Source organism: Coregonus clupeaformis, chromosome 24 (genome assembly GCF_020615455.1).
Source record: "Coregonus clupeaformis isolate EN_2021a chromosome 24, ASM2061545v1, whole genome shotgun sequence".
Classification (NCBI taxonomy): domain Eukaryota; kingdom Metazoa; phylum Chordata; class Actinopteri; order Salmoniformes; family Salmonidae; genus Coregonus; species Coregonus clupeaformis.
Window position 1 is genome coordinate 53,867,708 of NC_059215.1, and position 16,607 is coordinate 53,884,314.

The 16,607-nt window shown below is 48.6% G+C and overlaps 1 protein-coding gene across 1 annotated transcript in view; it reads right to left on the minus strand.

Moving 5' to 3' along the window:
- The window catches only part of fignl2 (fidgetin like 2), a 60,589-nt gene extending 59,940 nt beyond the window's left edge, over positions 1-649 (minus strand). The window contains exon 1 of the mRNA XM_041845466.2: positions 485-649. The gene's annotated coding sequence lies outside the window, so the exon portion shown is untranslated. The remainder of the gene's footprint in view (positions 1-484) is intronic.
- Positions 650-16,607: the final 15,958 nt, after the last annotated feature.

Genomic DNA, 16,607 nt, shown 5'->3' on the forward strand with positions numbered 1-16,607 from the left:
TGCTATTTATACAATTCTATAAATATTAAATAGTGCAAGCAATGAGAAAGAAGTATAGAAAAAAAGAATGGCAGAGAGAGGGCAGAGAGAGGGCAGAGAGAGGACAGAGAGAGGACAGAGAGAGGACAGAGAGAGGACAGAGAGAGGACAGAGAGAGGACAGAGAGAGGACAGAGAGAGGACAGAGAGAGGGCAGAGAGAGGACAGAGAGAGGACAGAGAGAGGGTAGAGAGAGAACAGAGAAAGCCACAGGGGCTAAACAGATGGACAGATAGACAGAAGAACACGAGATGTTGAGGTTGGGAATGTACATAGTGGCCAGAGACAAGTCCAGGCTTCCTGTACTCCTTTACACCCCCAGAGATAGAGCCAAGTCAAACAGACAGACAGCAGCCGCCTCCTACCACGCTACAGTATAAACACAACACAGTGCTGCAGTCACAACACTCCAACACTGAGACAGAGGAGAGAGAAGCTGTTCTTACCTATTCATGCCTGCATGTCCTCTTTCTATCAGATCTGAACGCAGCAGTTAGATAATCCTGTGGAGCAGAGAGCAGAGTGAGTTGACCTTGTGTTCACTGCTGGGCTTCTTTTTTCTTCACATATGGGACACAACTCAACTCTCCTTCTCCCTCCCTCCCTCCTGCCTCTCGCTCTCTTTCTAGCTCTGCCTGCCAGTGACAACAGTGCACACACACAATTCCCCTCCCCCATCGCTCCCATCCATCCCTCCCTCCCTCTTTATGTTAAAAGTATTTAAGCAGGGAGAGAGAATGAGAGTGGGGGAGTTGACCAATCATGCTTTGAGAGAGAGAGGGAAGGAGAGAAGAGGAAAGAGGTTTGGAGGGAATTGAGTTTCTCCCAGGAGAATTAGCTAGGGGCAGGGGGGTAAGGGGAAGAAGATAAGAGGAAGAGTGCTTACAGATTTGTGTGGAAACACTCTCATTTAACTCCCCTCAGTTTTGTGTCCTGAGATAAAATACTGATAGTCCAGATTGTTTATTTTCTTTATTCCACAGGTATGACAATTCATGTAATTAATTCACAAATAGGATTTTGGTCATAGAAGCCATCTGACATCCCAAACACTATAAAATAAAACGGATTGCAAATCTCTTCAAATCAATTTCCTAATTTGTTATACTGTAATAACAGCTCAATCCACAATCCAACTAAACTGAACAGTTGAAGCTCAACAGTTTTCTCTGTTTCTAGTTTGGACAGTACGGTAAGGGGAGGACAGAACAGAATGTTAAATGGATGTGATGTTGATGATGTAAGCTGTTCCTACAGTTGGCTCCAAAATTACTGGCACCCCTGACTGGCAATGCACAAACAATACTTTAAACAATATAAACAATATAATTATAGAGATAAACTCAAAATACCAACATGTGAGAAATACTGTACTATATTCATGTTTCAATGGAACCAACCAAAATCATACAATTATTTAATACAAAATAAATGTTACCAAAATCAAGTTTTCATAATTTTTGGCACCCCTCATTTAGTACTTAGTGTAACCACCTCTGGCAAGGATAACAGCATGGAGTCTTTTACTGTAATGTTTGACAAGGTTAAGGAACACATTTGGAGGGATTTTGGACCATTCCTCTATGCAGATCCTTCCAAGATCCTTCACATTCTTGGGTTTGCGCTTATCAACTGCCCTCTTCAACTCAGCCCACAGATTTTCAATTGGATTGAGGTCCGGCGACTGAGATGGCCATGGCAGAACATTGATTTTGTTGTCACAGAACCATTTCTGTGTGGATCTTGAGGTATGTTTTGGGTCATTGTCTTGTTGGAAAGTCCACCTACGGCGAAGTCCCAGCCTTCTGGCAGAGGCAACCAGATTGTCAGCCAAAATTGCCTGATACTTGGTGGAATTCATTATGACACCAATCTTAACCAGTGCCCCTGGACCTCTGGAATTAAAACAGCCCCAAAACATCACTGACCCACCATCATATTTCACCTTGGGTATGAGGTGCCTCCCCTTCTATGCATCTCTGTTTGGACGCCAAACATGCCGATGCTGTATTTGACCAAAACTTTCAATTTTGGTCTCATCTGACCAGAGCACCTTCTTCCAGTCATAATTTAAATGACATTTGGCAAGCTCCAAGCGCTTGCGTCTGTGTCTTGGGGTCAGAAAGGGCTCTCTTCTGGCAACCCTTCCAAAGAGCCTGTGGTTGTGGAGGTGGCGTCTGATGTTGCTTTTTGAAACCTGGTGACCCCAAGATGCCACCAAGGCCTGCAATTCTTTCACAGTGATTCTTGGGGATTTTGTTGCTTCTCTCACCATCCTCCTCCCTATCCTGGGGGGCAAAATGCATTTGCATCCTCTACCCGTGAGGTTTTCAACTGTTCCATATCTTTTTTTTATTATTATAATTGCCCTGACAGTGCTCAGTGGTATATTCAATCGTTTGTGGATCTTCTTGTAGCCATTACCAGATTTATGAAGGTCTACGACCATCTGTCTCTTTTGAACTGCAAGTTCTTTTGTTTTCTTCATGGTATTGGATGACAAAGGGATATTGCATGCGTGTTACCTCATTTTTATACCCTAGTGAAACAGGAAGTGATGTAATGGCTCAATATAGTTCCTTAAGACTTAGATAAACTTAAATAAGTGGAATTTAATTCCTGGTTTAATTTTGGTAGATGTTATCTACAATAATCTTTAAGGGTGCCATTAATTGTGAAACCTTGATTTCTCTCTCTCTCTCTCTCTCTCTCTCTCTCTCTCTCTCTCTCTCTCTCTCTCTCTCTCTCTCTCTCTCTCTCTCTCTCAATCTCTCTCTCTCTCTCTCTCTCTCCACAGCTGTGTGCCTGGTTTTAGAGTCACACCAAAGACCACATGTCCAGCAGAACTCCTCCTGTTACACACAGACACTAAACTACTCTCCACACACACACATCCATCCCCACCACGTTACCACACATTTTATCTCCTGCCCTGCCTTGTCTTACCACACGCGACACACACACACACACACACACACACACACACACACACACACCTACACTCAGACACAGAGACACACACCACTCACCAACACACAGACACACACACACACACACACACTGACACTGACACCGACACACACAGACACACAGACACAGAGACACAAAGACACAGAGACACACACGGAGCATACATAGTGTGAGTGGCTGGATATAGAGGGGACACGGCGCTATCGTATGTTTGGTGTTCAGAGCATCCCAGGATCTCAAACCCTTCATCATGCATATAACATGCAAATCATTTGTTTACTGCAAAGGAGCTGGCCGTATTATTCATCACATGATGTTGGTTCCTCTGGCATCATTTATACAGGCTATCTTTACCTTATAGCCAGTTAAAAGTAGGTGTCCCCTTGGAAGACGTGACCTCATTTATTTGGCAGAGGCTATAAGTAACCTCACAAAACAGTCTATGGCCATGCATTCTAAGTGGTATGCTGGTGTGGATATTGGAACAGAACCTTTCTCTGGTTGATCCACTGGCTGAGCTGATTGAGCGCTGATTGAACCTCTATGGGGATGAAAGGTGAATTGATGAAGATGTTGAAAACAGAGCACTGCCTTTCTTCTCTCCTCCTCTACCACTCTCTTCTCCTCCCTTCTCTCCTCCTCTACTACTCTCTTCTTCTCTCTCCTCTCCTCCTCTACCACTGTCACGACTTCCGCCGAGGCTGCCTCCCCTCCTTGTTCGGGCAGGTTTCGGCATTCGTCGTCACCGGCTTACTAGCTACTGCCGATCCCATTCTCATCACTCCACTTGTCATGTCTTGTCTTGTCAATCACACACACCTGGTGCTCATTTCCCTAATTAGTATGTGTATAAGTGTTCCCTCTTTTCCCCTTGTCTTTGTGAGTGATTGTTTATTGTGAGAGCGAGTAGCTCGGTTGAGCTACTCTTCCAGTTGTATTTGCCAAGGTGGAATATTTTCCCTTGTTATAGTTTCATTTTGACGCTGGGTGCGTTTGATTTATGTAAACGGAATAAACTCTGGACTTCGGTGTTTTAAATTACTAAAATGTAAATGTTTTACCTCCTGCGCCTGACTCCTTCATTCACACCTCGTCACAGAATCACTCACCCGCTGAATGGAGTCAGCAGGAGAAGACTGCATGCCTGGAGTTGTGGCAAGGGTCCAGGAGCATTCCTCGATGCTGGCCAGCTTGGGGGAAGCGATGGATCGGGTTCTTCAGGTAGTAGAACGCCTGGGGAGGAGAGGACCCAATCTATCGAGATCAGCTGGTCAACCGGATCCAGCCACCTACACCCCAGCCCCTGGAGGGATCCAGATATCCTGTCCACTGGCGTTTGATGGGACGGCAGCGTGATGTAAGGGATTTCTGCTCCAACTTGAGCTGTATTTCTCCAGCATCAGGCCGGTGCCACTGGAGCGGGAGAAGGTATCCGTCCTCGTTTCCTGCCTTTGTGGGAGAGCCCTGGAGTGGGCCAACGTGGTGTGGAGCGAGGGAGGTGCTGCATTGGAGGACTACGGGGAGTTTGCTCGCCTCTTTCAGGCCGTTTTAGATCACCCGTCTGAGGGTCGAGAGGCAGGCGAACGACTGGTTCATCTGAGGCAGGGGACGAGGACCGCACAGGACTATGCGCTGGAGTTCCGGTCGCTGGCAGCGGGGTCCGGGTGGAACGAGCGGGCCCTGATCGACCATTTCCGGTGCCACCTAAGGGAGGACGTCCGACGGGAGCTAGCCTGCCGTGATGCCATGCTATCGTTCTCCCAACTGGTGGACATGTCCATCCGGCTGGACAATCTGCTAGCAACCAGAGGACGTCCTGTTAGGGGTCTGTCCGTTCCCACTCCGGACGACTCTGACCCCGAGCAGATGGAGCTGGGGGGAGCCGCCGGTCGAGAGAGTGCAGGAGGACAATCCACCTCACGTCGCAGTCAACGTTCTTTTGGGTCTGGAGGCGGTAGGCAGGGTACTCACGCATCACCCCAGGTAACGAACACCCAAACTTGTTCAGAGCCCTTTGCGGCGCACTGTACCTTATCTATCTCCTTTCCCGATCACCTGATAGTTTCCCAGTGTAAGGCGCTAGTCAATTCAGGCGCAGCTGGGAACTTTATGGACAGGGCATTTGCACGCCGTCAAGGCATTTCATTGGTTCCCCTATCCATTCCACTCCCCATCAGAGCACTTGATAGTCAACCATTAGGGTCCGGGTTGGTTAAGGAGGTTACTGTACCAGTCACCATGATTACACAGGAGACGCATGTTGAGCAGATCACTTTTTTGATTATTGAGTCTCCTGCTTACCCTGTAGTCTTAGGTATTCCATGGTTAGCCCTTCACAACCCCAATTTTTCATGGCCGCAGAGGGTTCTTACGGGGTGGTCGCATGAGTGTCCAGGTAGGTATCTAGGTGTTTCCATTGGTGCTATCACGGTGGAAAGTCCAGACGGTACTCCCACAGTGCGCATTCCCCCAGAATACCATGATCTGGCGCTCGCGTTTTCCAAGATGCAAGCGACTAAATTACCACCTCATCGGGAGGGGGATTGCGCGATAAACCTTCGGGTAGACGCTGTACCTTCCAGGAGTCATGTGTATCCCCTGTCGCAGGCTGAAACGGAAGCTATGGAAACATACGTCACCGAGTCCCTGCGCTAGGGGTATATACGTCCCTCCACTTCACCTGCTTCCTCAAGTTTCTTTTTTGTGAAGAAGAAAGATGGTGGTTTACGCCCGTGCATTGATTATCGACCACTGAATAAGGTGATGGTACGATTTAGTTATCCTCTTCCCCTCATTCCTTCAGCGATTGAGTCAATGCATGGGGCCCGTTTTTTCACCAAATTAGACCTCAGGAGTGCCTACAACCTGGTGCGTGTTCGGGAAGGGGATGAGTGGAAAACAGCATTCAGCACAACCTCGGGGCATTATGAACATCTGGTGATGCCCTACGGTTTGATGAATGCTCCATCCGTTTTCCAGTCCTTTGTGAATGAGGTGTTTCGGGACATGCTTGGTCGCGGTGTGGTGGTCTACATCGATGACATCCTGGTGTATTCCTCTACGCGCGCCGAGCATGTGTCCCTGGTTCGCAAGGTACTGGTCCGACTGCTGGAAAAAAGTATCTTTATGCCAAGGCAGAGAAGTGTGAGTTTTTCCAGCAGTCAATCTCCTTCCTCTGATATTGCATTACTACCACAGGTGTGGAGATGGAGGGAGATCGCATTTCAGCCGTGCGTAATTGGCCGACTCCAACCACGGTAAAGGAGGTGCAGCGCTTCCTTGGCTTTGCCAAATACTATCTGAGGTTTATTCTGGGCTTTGGCAAGGTCACAGCTCCCATTACCTCCTTGTTGAAGGGTGGGCCGTCCCGGCTCCGCTGGTCTGCTGAGCTGATTTGGCCTTCAGTTGATTGCGGGGTCTGTTCACCTCCGCCCCGGTACTGGCTCACCCCGATCCATCACTACCGTTCGTAGTGGAGGTGGATGCGTCCGAGGTAGGGATAGGCGCTGTCTTATCCCAACGCTCGGGCACGCCACCCAAGCTCCACCCCTGTGCCTTCTTTTCGAAGAAGCTCAGCTCGGCGGAGCAGAACTACGGCGTTGGTGATCGGGAGCTGCTGGCTGTTGTCCTAGCTTTGACGGTGTGGAGGCATTGGCTCGAAGGGGCGAAACACCCTTTCCTCGTCTGGAAAGACCACCGTAACCTGGAGTACATTCAGGCAGCGAGGAGGCTGAATCCTCACCAGGCCAGGTGGGCCCTCTTCTTCACCCGGTTTGATTTCACACTCTCATACATTCCGGATACGAAGAATGTGAAGGCAGACGCACTGTCTCGGCTGTATGACACAGAGGAGAGGCCCAGAGACAACACCCCCATACTCCCGACTGGACTGGACGCGGATATAGCGCAGGCATTACGCACAGATCCATCTCCACCGCAGTGTCCAGCTGGGCTGCAGTACGTGCCTGCGCTTATCTGTGATCATCTGATCTACTGGGCACACACGTAACCCTCCTCTGGTCATCCAGGTATCGGTCGTACTATGCGCTGCCTGACCGAAAAGTACTGGTGGCCTACCTTGGCTAAGGACGTGAGGGTGTATGTTTCCTCCTACTCAGTGTGCGCCCAGAGTAAGGCACCTAGGCACCTCCCAGCGGGTAAGCTACAACCTTTACCAGTTCCACAACAACCATGGTCTCACCTTAGTATTGATTTTCTTACTGATCTTCCCCTTTCCCAAGGTAACACCACTATCCTGGTCGTTGTGGATCGCTTTTCCTGCCGCCTCCTTCCTCTGCCCGGTCTCCCCACGGCCCTACAAACTGCGGAGGCTCTGTTTACTCACGTCTTCCGGCACTACGGGGTACCAGAGGATATAGTGTCCGACCGAGGTCCCCAGTTCACTTCTAGAGTCTGGAAGGCGTTCATGGAACGTCTGGGGGTCTCGGTCAGCCTGACCTCTGGATTTCACCCCGAGAGCAATGGGCAGGTGGAAAGGGTGAATCAAGATGTGGGTAGGTTCCCTCGGACATATTGTCAGGCCCGGCCGGGGGAGTGGTCGCTGTTCCTGCCATGGGCAGAATACGCTCAGAACTCTCTCCGCCACTCCTCCACTAACCTAACACCCTTCGAATGTGTTTTGGGTTACCAACCGGTCCTGGCACCGTGGCACCAGAGCCAGACTGAGGCTCCTGTGGTGGATGACTGGTTTCGGCGCGTGGAGGAGACCCCGAGGCCGAGGTCGGCGCACTGCTGGAGCCGAGCGTCAAGGGGGGGGGGTACTGTCACGACTTCTGCTGAGGCTGCCGCCCCTCCTTGTTCGGGCAGGTTTCGGTGTTCGTCGTCACCGGCTTACTAGCTACTGCCGATCCCATTCTCATCACTCATGTCTTGTCTTGTCAATCACACACACCTGGTGCTCATTCCCCTAATTAGTATGTGTATAAGTGTTCCCTCTGTTCCCCTTGTCTTTGTGAGTGATTGTTTATTGTGAGAGCGAGTAGCTCGGTTGAGCTACTCTTCCAGTTGTATTTGCCAAGGTGGAATATTTTCCCTTGTTATAGTTTCGTTTTGACACAAACAGGCCCCACAGAGCCCCAGGACAGCAACATAATTAGACCCAACAAATCATGACAAAACAAAAAGATAATTACTCGACATATGAATCAACAACAAAAACACGGAGCAATCTGGAATGTTATTTGGCCCTAAACAGAGAGTACACTGTAGCAGAATACCTGACCACTGTGACTGACCTAAAATTAAGAAAATCCTTGACTATGTACAGACTCAGTGAGCATTGCCTTGCAATTGAGAGAGGCTGCCATCGGCAGACCTGGCTCTCAAGAGAAGACAGGCTATGTGCACACTGCCCACAAAATGAGGTGGAAACTGAGCTGCACTTCTTAACCTCCTGCCAACTGTATGACCATATTAGAGACACATATTTCCCTCAGATTACACAGACCCACAAAGATACATTCCCATGTATATTGGGTGAAATACCACAGTGTTCCATCACAGCAGCAAGAGTTGTGACCTGTTGCCACAAGAAAAGTGCAACCAGTGAAGAACAAACACCATTGTAAATGCAACCTATATTTATCTGTTTATTTATTTTTCCTTTCATACTTCAACTATTTGCACATTGTTACAACACTGTACATATCCAAAAATAAAATATTTGAAATGTCTATATATATATTTTTTTAATTATGAGTGTAATGTTTACTGTTCATTTTTTATTGTTTACTTCCCTTGTTTATTTCCTGTCTATTTCACTTGCTTTACCAATGGAAACATACGTTTCCCATGCCAATAAAGCCCTTTGAATTGAATTGAGAGAGCGAGAGAGAGAGAGAGAGAGAGAGAGAGAGAGAGAGAGAGAGACACTCCCATGCAGACCAGCCCTGCGCCAAATTTTATTTATCAGGGTGTTTGACAGGTGTCAGTCTCAAAAGTCACTCTGAAAACACCCATTCCTCCCTCTTTCACATGTCACCACGTCACACTGTAAGAAACGGCTCTGAAACGCCCCAGAGCTGGAGAGGGATTCTCACAAGTCAAGACATTAGGCATTATGTTATCTTCTTTTACATATAATAAAAAACAGTTGATCAAAACAAGAGACATTAAGCAAGGTAGGGGAATTGAACTGTTACTGCAATCGTAGCAATCTGCTTTGGGCTGTTTGGCTTAATGGAGATAGAGGCGAGAGTGTCAGCACTGTGTCAGGCGGCAGATCAACAACATGCTAGTGTTATTATCTCTCACTGCAGGGCATGTCAACTCAACACCTCTACAGCAGGTTGGCTGAGTTCTCTCTGGACTGTGTTTGAGGGTCAGCGTGTGTGTGTGTGTGTGTGTGTGCATGTGTGTGAACTGTGTTAGCAGGTCAGCTGGCTTAATCACCCGTGATCTGATGAATCTGATGAATAACGGTCATATTTAATTTGGTTAGATGGAAACCTGCAAGACAAGCACCGCATACCATGTTATCGTATGTTGATTAGCCTAGCTGGGCAAAATAATATGTCATAGTTGTAGATGGCTAGAAGAACATTTAGACCTAGCTGGTTTAATGTGTGGTTTCCAATCTGAGATGGTTTAATGTGTGGTTTCTAATCTGAGATGGTTTAATGTGTGGTTTCTAATCTGAGATGGTTTAATGTGTGGTTTCCAATCTGAGATGGTTTAATGTGTGGTTTCTAATCTGAGATGGTTTAATGTGTGGTTTCTAATCTGAGATGGTTTAATGTGTGGTTTCTAATCTGAGATGGTTTAATGTGTGGTTTCCAATCTGAGATGGTTTAATGTGTGGTTTCTAATCTGAGATGGTTTAATGTGTGGTTTCTAATCTGAGATGGTTTAATGTGTGGTTTCCAATCTGAGATGGTTTAATGTGTGGTTTCTAATCTGAGATGGTTTAATGTGTGGTTTCTAATCTGAGATGGTTTAATGTGTGGTTTCTAATCTGAGATGGTTTAATGTGTGGTTTCCAATCTGAGATGGTTTAATGTGTGGTTTCTAATCTGAGATGGTTTAATGTGTGGTTTCTAATCTGAGATGGTTTAATGTGTGGTTTCTAATCTGAGATGGTTTAATGTGTGGTTTCTAATCTGAGATGGTTTAATGTGTGGTTTCTAATCTGAGATGGTTTAATGTGTGGTTTCTAATCTGAGATGGTTTAATGTGTGGTTTCTCATCTGTAGCTCAGCTGGTAGAGCACGGCGCTTGTAACGCCAAGGTAGTGGGTTCGATCCCCGGGACCACCCATACACAAAAATGTATGCACGCATGACTGTAAGTCGCTTTGGATAAAAGCGTCTGCTAAATGGCATATTGTTATTATTATTATAATCTGAGATGGGTGCGTAATATAAGGAAAGAGCTCCAATTTGTGAATGGTTGAGAATGTAGGCCTGGTTATAGAAGGACTGGTAATATTTTTGGCTACAGACAACAGCTCAGGACAAAAGAGACGGAAGGGGGGAAGTCAGTGGACGGAAAAATGTCCCGTTTTCATCCAGGACTGTCCCAAAATAAGAGGCACCTATTATTAGAGCTGTGTTGGGGAACTAACGAGAATGACGCTCGAGTCCCACCAACCCCCCACTGACCATGCTTTAAACATTTAACTGACCATGCCTAGACACTAAACATCCCCACTGACCATGCTTTAAACATTTAACTGACCATGCCTAGACACTAAACATCCCCACTGACCATGCTTTAAACATTTAACTGACCATGCCTAGACACTAAACATCCCTACTGACCATGCTTTAAACAATTTAACTGACCATGCCTAGAAACTAAACATCCCTACTGACCATGCCTAGAAACTAAACATCCCTACTGACCATGCCTTAAACTGGCCATGCTTCAAACTACTGGCTAAAGACTATCCACAGTGTGATCAATTCAATTATGTTTATTCAAAACAACACGTTTTAAAAGCATACAAAGTGTGAAATCATATGTTATAAATTGCATGTAACTTGTGGAAAACCGTGTGTGTGTGTTTGCGTGTGCATGTGCTGCTTGTGTGCATGCATGCATGCTTGTGTGTCTGTCTTTCTGTGAGTTTGTGTGTGTGTGTGTGTGTCTGTGTGTGATAATCAGTTTCAGGCTCCCGGGGTTGGGTGATATGATTTCATTAGAGCTGTGGAAGTGAGTGCTGGGGGTTTACCAGAGATTAGGGTAGTGGAAGGGGAGAAACCCTACCCCAGCCCCAGTTGCTTGTCCAGGGTTGGGTAGAGGGTGGTGGTGGTAGAGGTGGAGGGGAGACACACACACCGCGAGTAACACACACAGGCACACACACAAATACACACACACACAGACACACAAGTACGCACACACCCACGCACGTACGGCACGCACACACACAGGAGGAGGAGGAGGGGTGGGTCATTGGGATTATTGCAGGGCGGTTCAGCTGTTTATTATTCTCTCTCTAACAGCTGAACCTGGAGAATGAGACTGGAGCTGCCTGGGATCAACAGAGCACAGAGAGACAGCCTCACATACTGACACAGCACTGTGCACTTTGTGTGTGTGCGTGCGTGCGTGCGTGCGTGCGTGCGTGCGTGTGTGTGTGTGTGTGTGTGTGTGTGTGCGTGTGCGCACGCTACAGGCTCAGAACAGACACACATCAGGGTCACTCACACAACTTAACAGACACATCAGATTTACCGCTGCCTAAAGTGATAAGGGTAGTTCACAGATGAATGCCTATAGCTTAGCTTCACAGTTGTAATAGATGACCAGGATAAAGAGGTGGACAGCTTAGCTGCTTACTGTGGCTTTATTTCAGGTTTTGTGAGGCGCTTGCTTTCTTTTCTCTATAAAAAGAAAACACAGGCAGTAAAGTTTACAGTAGTGGTAAAGTTTTAGGCGCACTGTTGGTAGCATTTCATGAAACGTTAACGGCAAGCTACGGAGACAGAAGAAAGGTTCTATTGTTGTGAAAATGAGGAATGAGGAAGAAAAAGTGTCATTCCACCAATTCGGTGCCTTTTCAGAAGTGTAAGCTGGTCCCCCAAAAAACTTGTAACATTCTGTCATAAAGAGCACATGTTCAACTTAATAAAAAACATGTTTTCCCATCTCAAGAGGTTAAGCAAAAAAAGGACTATAGTAAGTGCCTATTAAGTGCCAAATAAAGTAACAGGGATGATAGTATCAGGGTTGACAGTAACAAGGATGACCGTCACTGTCACACCCTGGCTCTGGGACTCATTATGTTGAGCCAGGGTGTGTTCATTTCTATGTGTGTATTTCTATGTTGGTGTTCATTCTAGTTTGTTGTATTCTATGTTTGCCTGAGTGACTCCCAATCAGAGGCAACGAGTGTCAGCTGTTGGCTGGTTGTCTCTGATTGGGAGCCATATTTAAACTGTATGTTTTCCCTTTGTGGTTGTGGGTTTTTGTTCCGTGTTCGGTCATTGATACCGTGGACGTCACGAGTCGTGTTTTGTTTTGTATTTTGATGCTTTAACTAATTAAAGTATGTTTGTTCATCACGCTGCGCCTTGGTCTACTCCTTACCTCGATCGTGACAGAAAACCCCACCATGCAACGACCAAGCAGCGTGTCCAGGGGCAGCTCTTGGGCTGGACATGGGAGGAAGCGCCGGGAGAAGAGACGGTGGAGGCGCGCCATAGAGAGGAGCTACGGCGTGATCAGGGTCGTCGTCGGACGGTCGTGAGGCAACCCCAGAAATTTTTTAGGGGGGGGCACACGGCATGGACGACGGGGCTGACGGAGGAGAAAAGGGGGGCGGATCCAGAAGGCCACCAGGCCAGGGGTACACCGCCCTGTACGTCCTGTGCGGATGCCTCACACAGAGTGTGTGAGGGTAGGCATTCAGCCAGGACGGGTGGTGGCCGCTCTTCACTCCAGGCCTCCTATCCGTCTCCACAGCCCGGTTCGGCCTGTCCCTGCTCCACGCACCAAGCCTACGGTGTGCGTCGCCAGCCCAGTCCGGCCTGTCCCTGCTCCACGCACCAAGCCTACGGTGTGCGTCGACAGCCCAGCCCGGCCTGTCCCTGCTCCACGCACCAAGCCTACGGTGTGGGTCGACAGCCCAGCCCGGCCTGTCCCTGCTCCACGCACCAAGCCTACGGTGTGCGTCGACAGCCCAGCCCGGCCTGTCCCTGCTCCACGCACTAAACCTACGGTGCGCGTCGCCAGCCCGGTCCGGCCTGTTCCTGCCACCCGCACCAAGTCTACGGTGCGCGTGTCGCCAGCCCGACCCGGCCTGTTCCTGCCACTCGCACCAAACCTACGGTGCGCGTCGCCAGCCCGGTCCGGCCTGTTCCTGCCACCCGCACCAAGTCTACGGTGCGCGTCGCCAGCCCGACCCGGCCTGTTCCTGCCACTCGCACCAAACCTACGGTGCGCGTCGCCAGCCCGGCCCGGCCTGTCCCTGCTCCACGCACCAAGCCTACGGTGTGCGTCGACAGCCCGGCCTGTCCCTGCTCCCCGCACTAAACCTACGGTGCGCGTCGCCAGCCCGGTCCGGCCTGTTCCTGCCACCCGCACCAAGTCTACGGTGCGCGTCGCCAGCCCGACCCGGCCTGTTCCTGCCACTCGCACCAAACCTACGGTGCGCGTCGCCAGCCCGGTCCGGCCTGTTCCTGCCACCCGCACCAAGTCTACGGTGCGCGTCGCCAGCCCGACCCGGCCTGTTCCTGCCACTCGCACCAAACCTACGGTGCGCGTCGCCAGCCCGGTCCGGCCTGTTCCTGCCACCCGCACCAAGTCTACGGTGCGGCGTCGCCAGCCCGACCCGGCCTGTTCCTGCCACTCGCACCAAACCTACGGTGCGCGTCGCCAGCCCGGTCCGGCCTGTTCCTGCCACTCGCACTAAGCCAGGGGTGCGAGAAGTCAGCCTGGTAAGGCCCGTCCCTCTTCCACGCACCAAGCCAGGGGTGCGAGTCGTCAGCCTGGTAAGGCCCGTTCCTCCTCCACGCACAAAGCCAGGGGTGCGAGTCGTCAGCCTGGTAAGGCCCGTTCCTCCTCCACGCACCAAGCCAGGGGTGCGAGTCGACAGCCTGGTAAGGATCGCTCCTGTTAAGTCCAGTCCTGCTCCAGCCGGCGGGGCCAGACTGGACCAGGGGCACTATGGGGGGTGTATTGGAGGGTGGTGGTCAAGGCCGGAGCCAGAACCGCCGCCGAGGAGGTATGCCCGCCCAGCCCTCCCCTGGTTTGTTTAGTTGAGGCGCGGTCGCAGTCCGCACCTTTAGGGGGGGGTACTGTCACACCCTGGCTCTGGGACTCATTATGTTGAGCCAGGGTGTGTTCATTTCTATGTGTGTATTTCTATGCTGGTGTTCATTCTAGTTTGTTGTATTCTATGTTTGCCTGAGTGACTCCCAATCAGAGGCAACGAGTGTCAGCTGTTGGCTGGTTGTCTCTGATTGGGAGCCATATTTAAACTGTATGTTTTCCCTTTGTGGTTGTGGGTTTTTGTTCCGTGTTCGGTCATTGATACCGTGGACGTCACGAGTCGTGTTTTGTTTTGTATTTTGATGCTTTAACTAATTAAAGTATGTTTGTTCATCACGCTGCGCCTTGGTCTACTCCTTACCTCGATCGTGACAGTCACAGGGTTGACAGTGACATGGATGACAGTAACAGGGTTGACAGTAACAGGGTTGACCATAACAGGGTTGACTGTGACAGGGATGACAGTAACAGGGTTGACCGTACAGGGCTGACCGTAACAGGGTTGACAGTAAATGGTTGACAGTAACAGGGTTGACAGACACAGGGTTGACCATTACTGGGTTGACAGTGTCTTCTTAAATCAGCCATAAATCCCCTTGTGACAGGGGGAATGGAAGTTTATTGTGTGCAACAGGGAGTCGCAATTGAATGCAAGTTTCACAAGAACAATTTTTTTTTGTTAAAACATGTCTACCCTGTCCTTCTATGAGTAACAGGATTGATGTGTTATGCTCTACCCACTCAGTTTTTCACCACAAAACACAAGAAAATGACCAAAAACTGTAGAACCAGCTCACCTGATGGTACTCTATGATTTGACTATTAAATGTTCAATGTTTCGTTCAGAAAAAATATTTAAAAAGGAATAGTTTCCCCATATCAAAATGAGAGTTCAGTTCACGTAACAGGGTTGACCTTAAAATAAAGGACAGATGTAAATGAATCACTAATCACATGAAATAAATAATAATAATCTGACTTTATCAAAGCAACAAAATAACTAGGGCTTTACAATGATGGTAAAACTTGGAGACATTTGGGGATTAAGTAGGTTCAAATCTTCCTGGAAGTGACACAGGGTTGACGGAGGGACATGTCAAAATGCTGAATTTTGGCACTTTAGCAAGCGTGTAATCATATATATAAAACAATTGAATTCTCCAAGTGGTCTATATTAAGGGGCTCTTCGTTTAAAGCTGCAATGTGTAAATGTTTGGGCGATCTGACTAAATTCACATAGAAATGTGACTTATAGATCTGTAATTATTATTATTATTATTTATTTTTTTGTGGGGGTAGATAAGCTTAATATTGCAGATAGATTGTAACTTCCATCAATGTAATTGTCTGCATCACTTCCAATCCCCCATGTTTTTTATATACACTGCTCAAAAAAATAAAGGGAACACTAAAATAACACATCCTGGATCTGAATGAATGAAATAATCTTATTAAATACTTTTTTCTTTACATAGTTGAATGTGCTGACAACAAAATCACACAAAAATTATCAATGGAAATCAAATGTATCAACCCATGGAGGTCTGGATTTGGAGTCACCCTCAAAATTAAAGTGGAAAACCACACTACAGGCTGATCCAACTTTGATGTAATGTCCTTAAAACAAGTCAAAATGAGGCTCAGTAGTGTGTGTCGCCTCCACGTGCCTGTATGACCTCCCTACAATGCCTGGGCATGCTCCTGATGAGGTGGCGGATGGTCTCCTGAGGGATCTCCTCCCAGACCTGGACTAAAGCATCCGCCAACTCCTGGACAGTCTGTGGTGCAACGTGGCGTTGGTGGATGGAGCGAGACATGATGTCCCAGATGTGCTCAACTGGATTCAGGTCTGGGGAACGGGCGTGCCAGTCCATAGCATCAATGACTTCCTCTTGTAGGAACTGCTGACACACTCCAGCCACATGAGGTCTAGCATTGTCTTGCATTAGGAGGAACCCAAGGGCCAACCGCACCAGCATATGGTCTCACAAGGGGTCTGAGGATCTCATCTCGGTACCTAATGGCAGTCAGGCTACCTCTGGCGAGCACATGGAGGGCTGTGCGGCCCCACAAAGAAATGCCACCCCACACCATGACTGACCCACCGCCAAACTGGTCATGCTGGAGGATGTTGCAGGCAGCAGAACGTTCTCCACGGCGTCTCCAGACTCTGTCACGTCTGTCACATGTGCTCAGTGTGAACTTGCTTTCATCTGTGAAGACCACAGGGCGCCAGTGGCGAATTTGCCAATCTTGGTGTTCTCTGGCAAATGCCAAACGTCCTGCACGGTGTTGGGCTGTAAGCACAACCCCCACCTGTGGACGTCGGGCCCTCATACCACCCTCATGGAGTCTGTTTCTGAC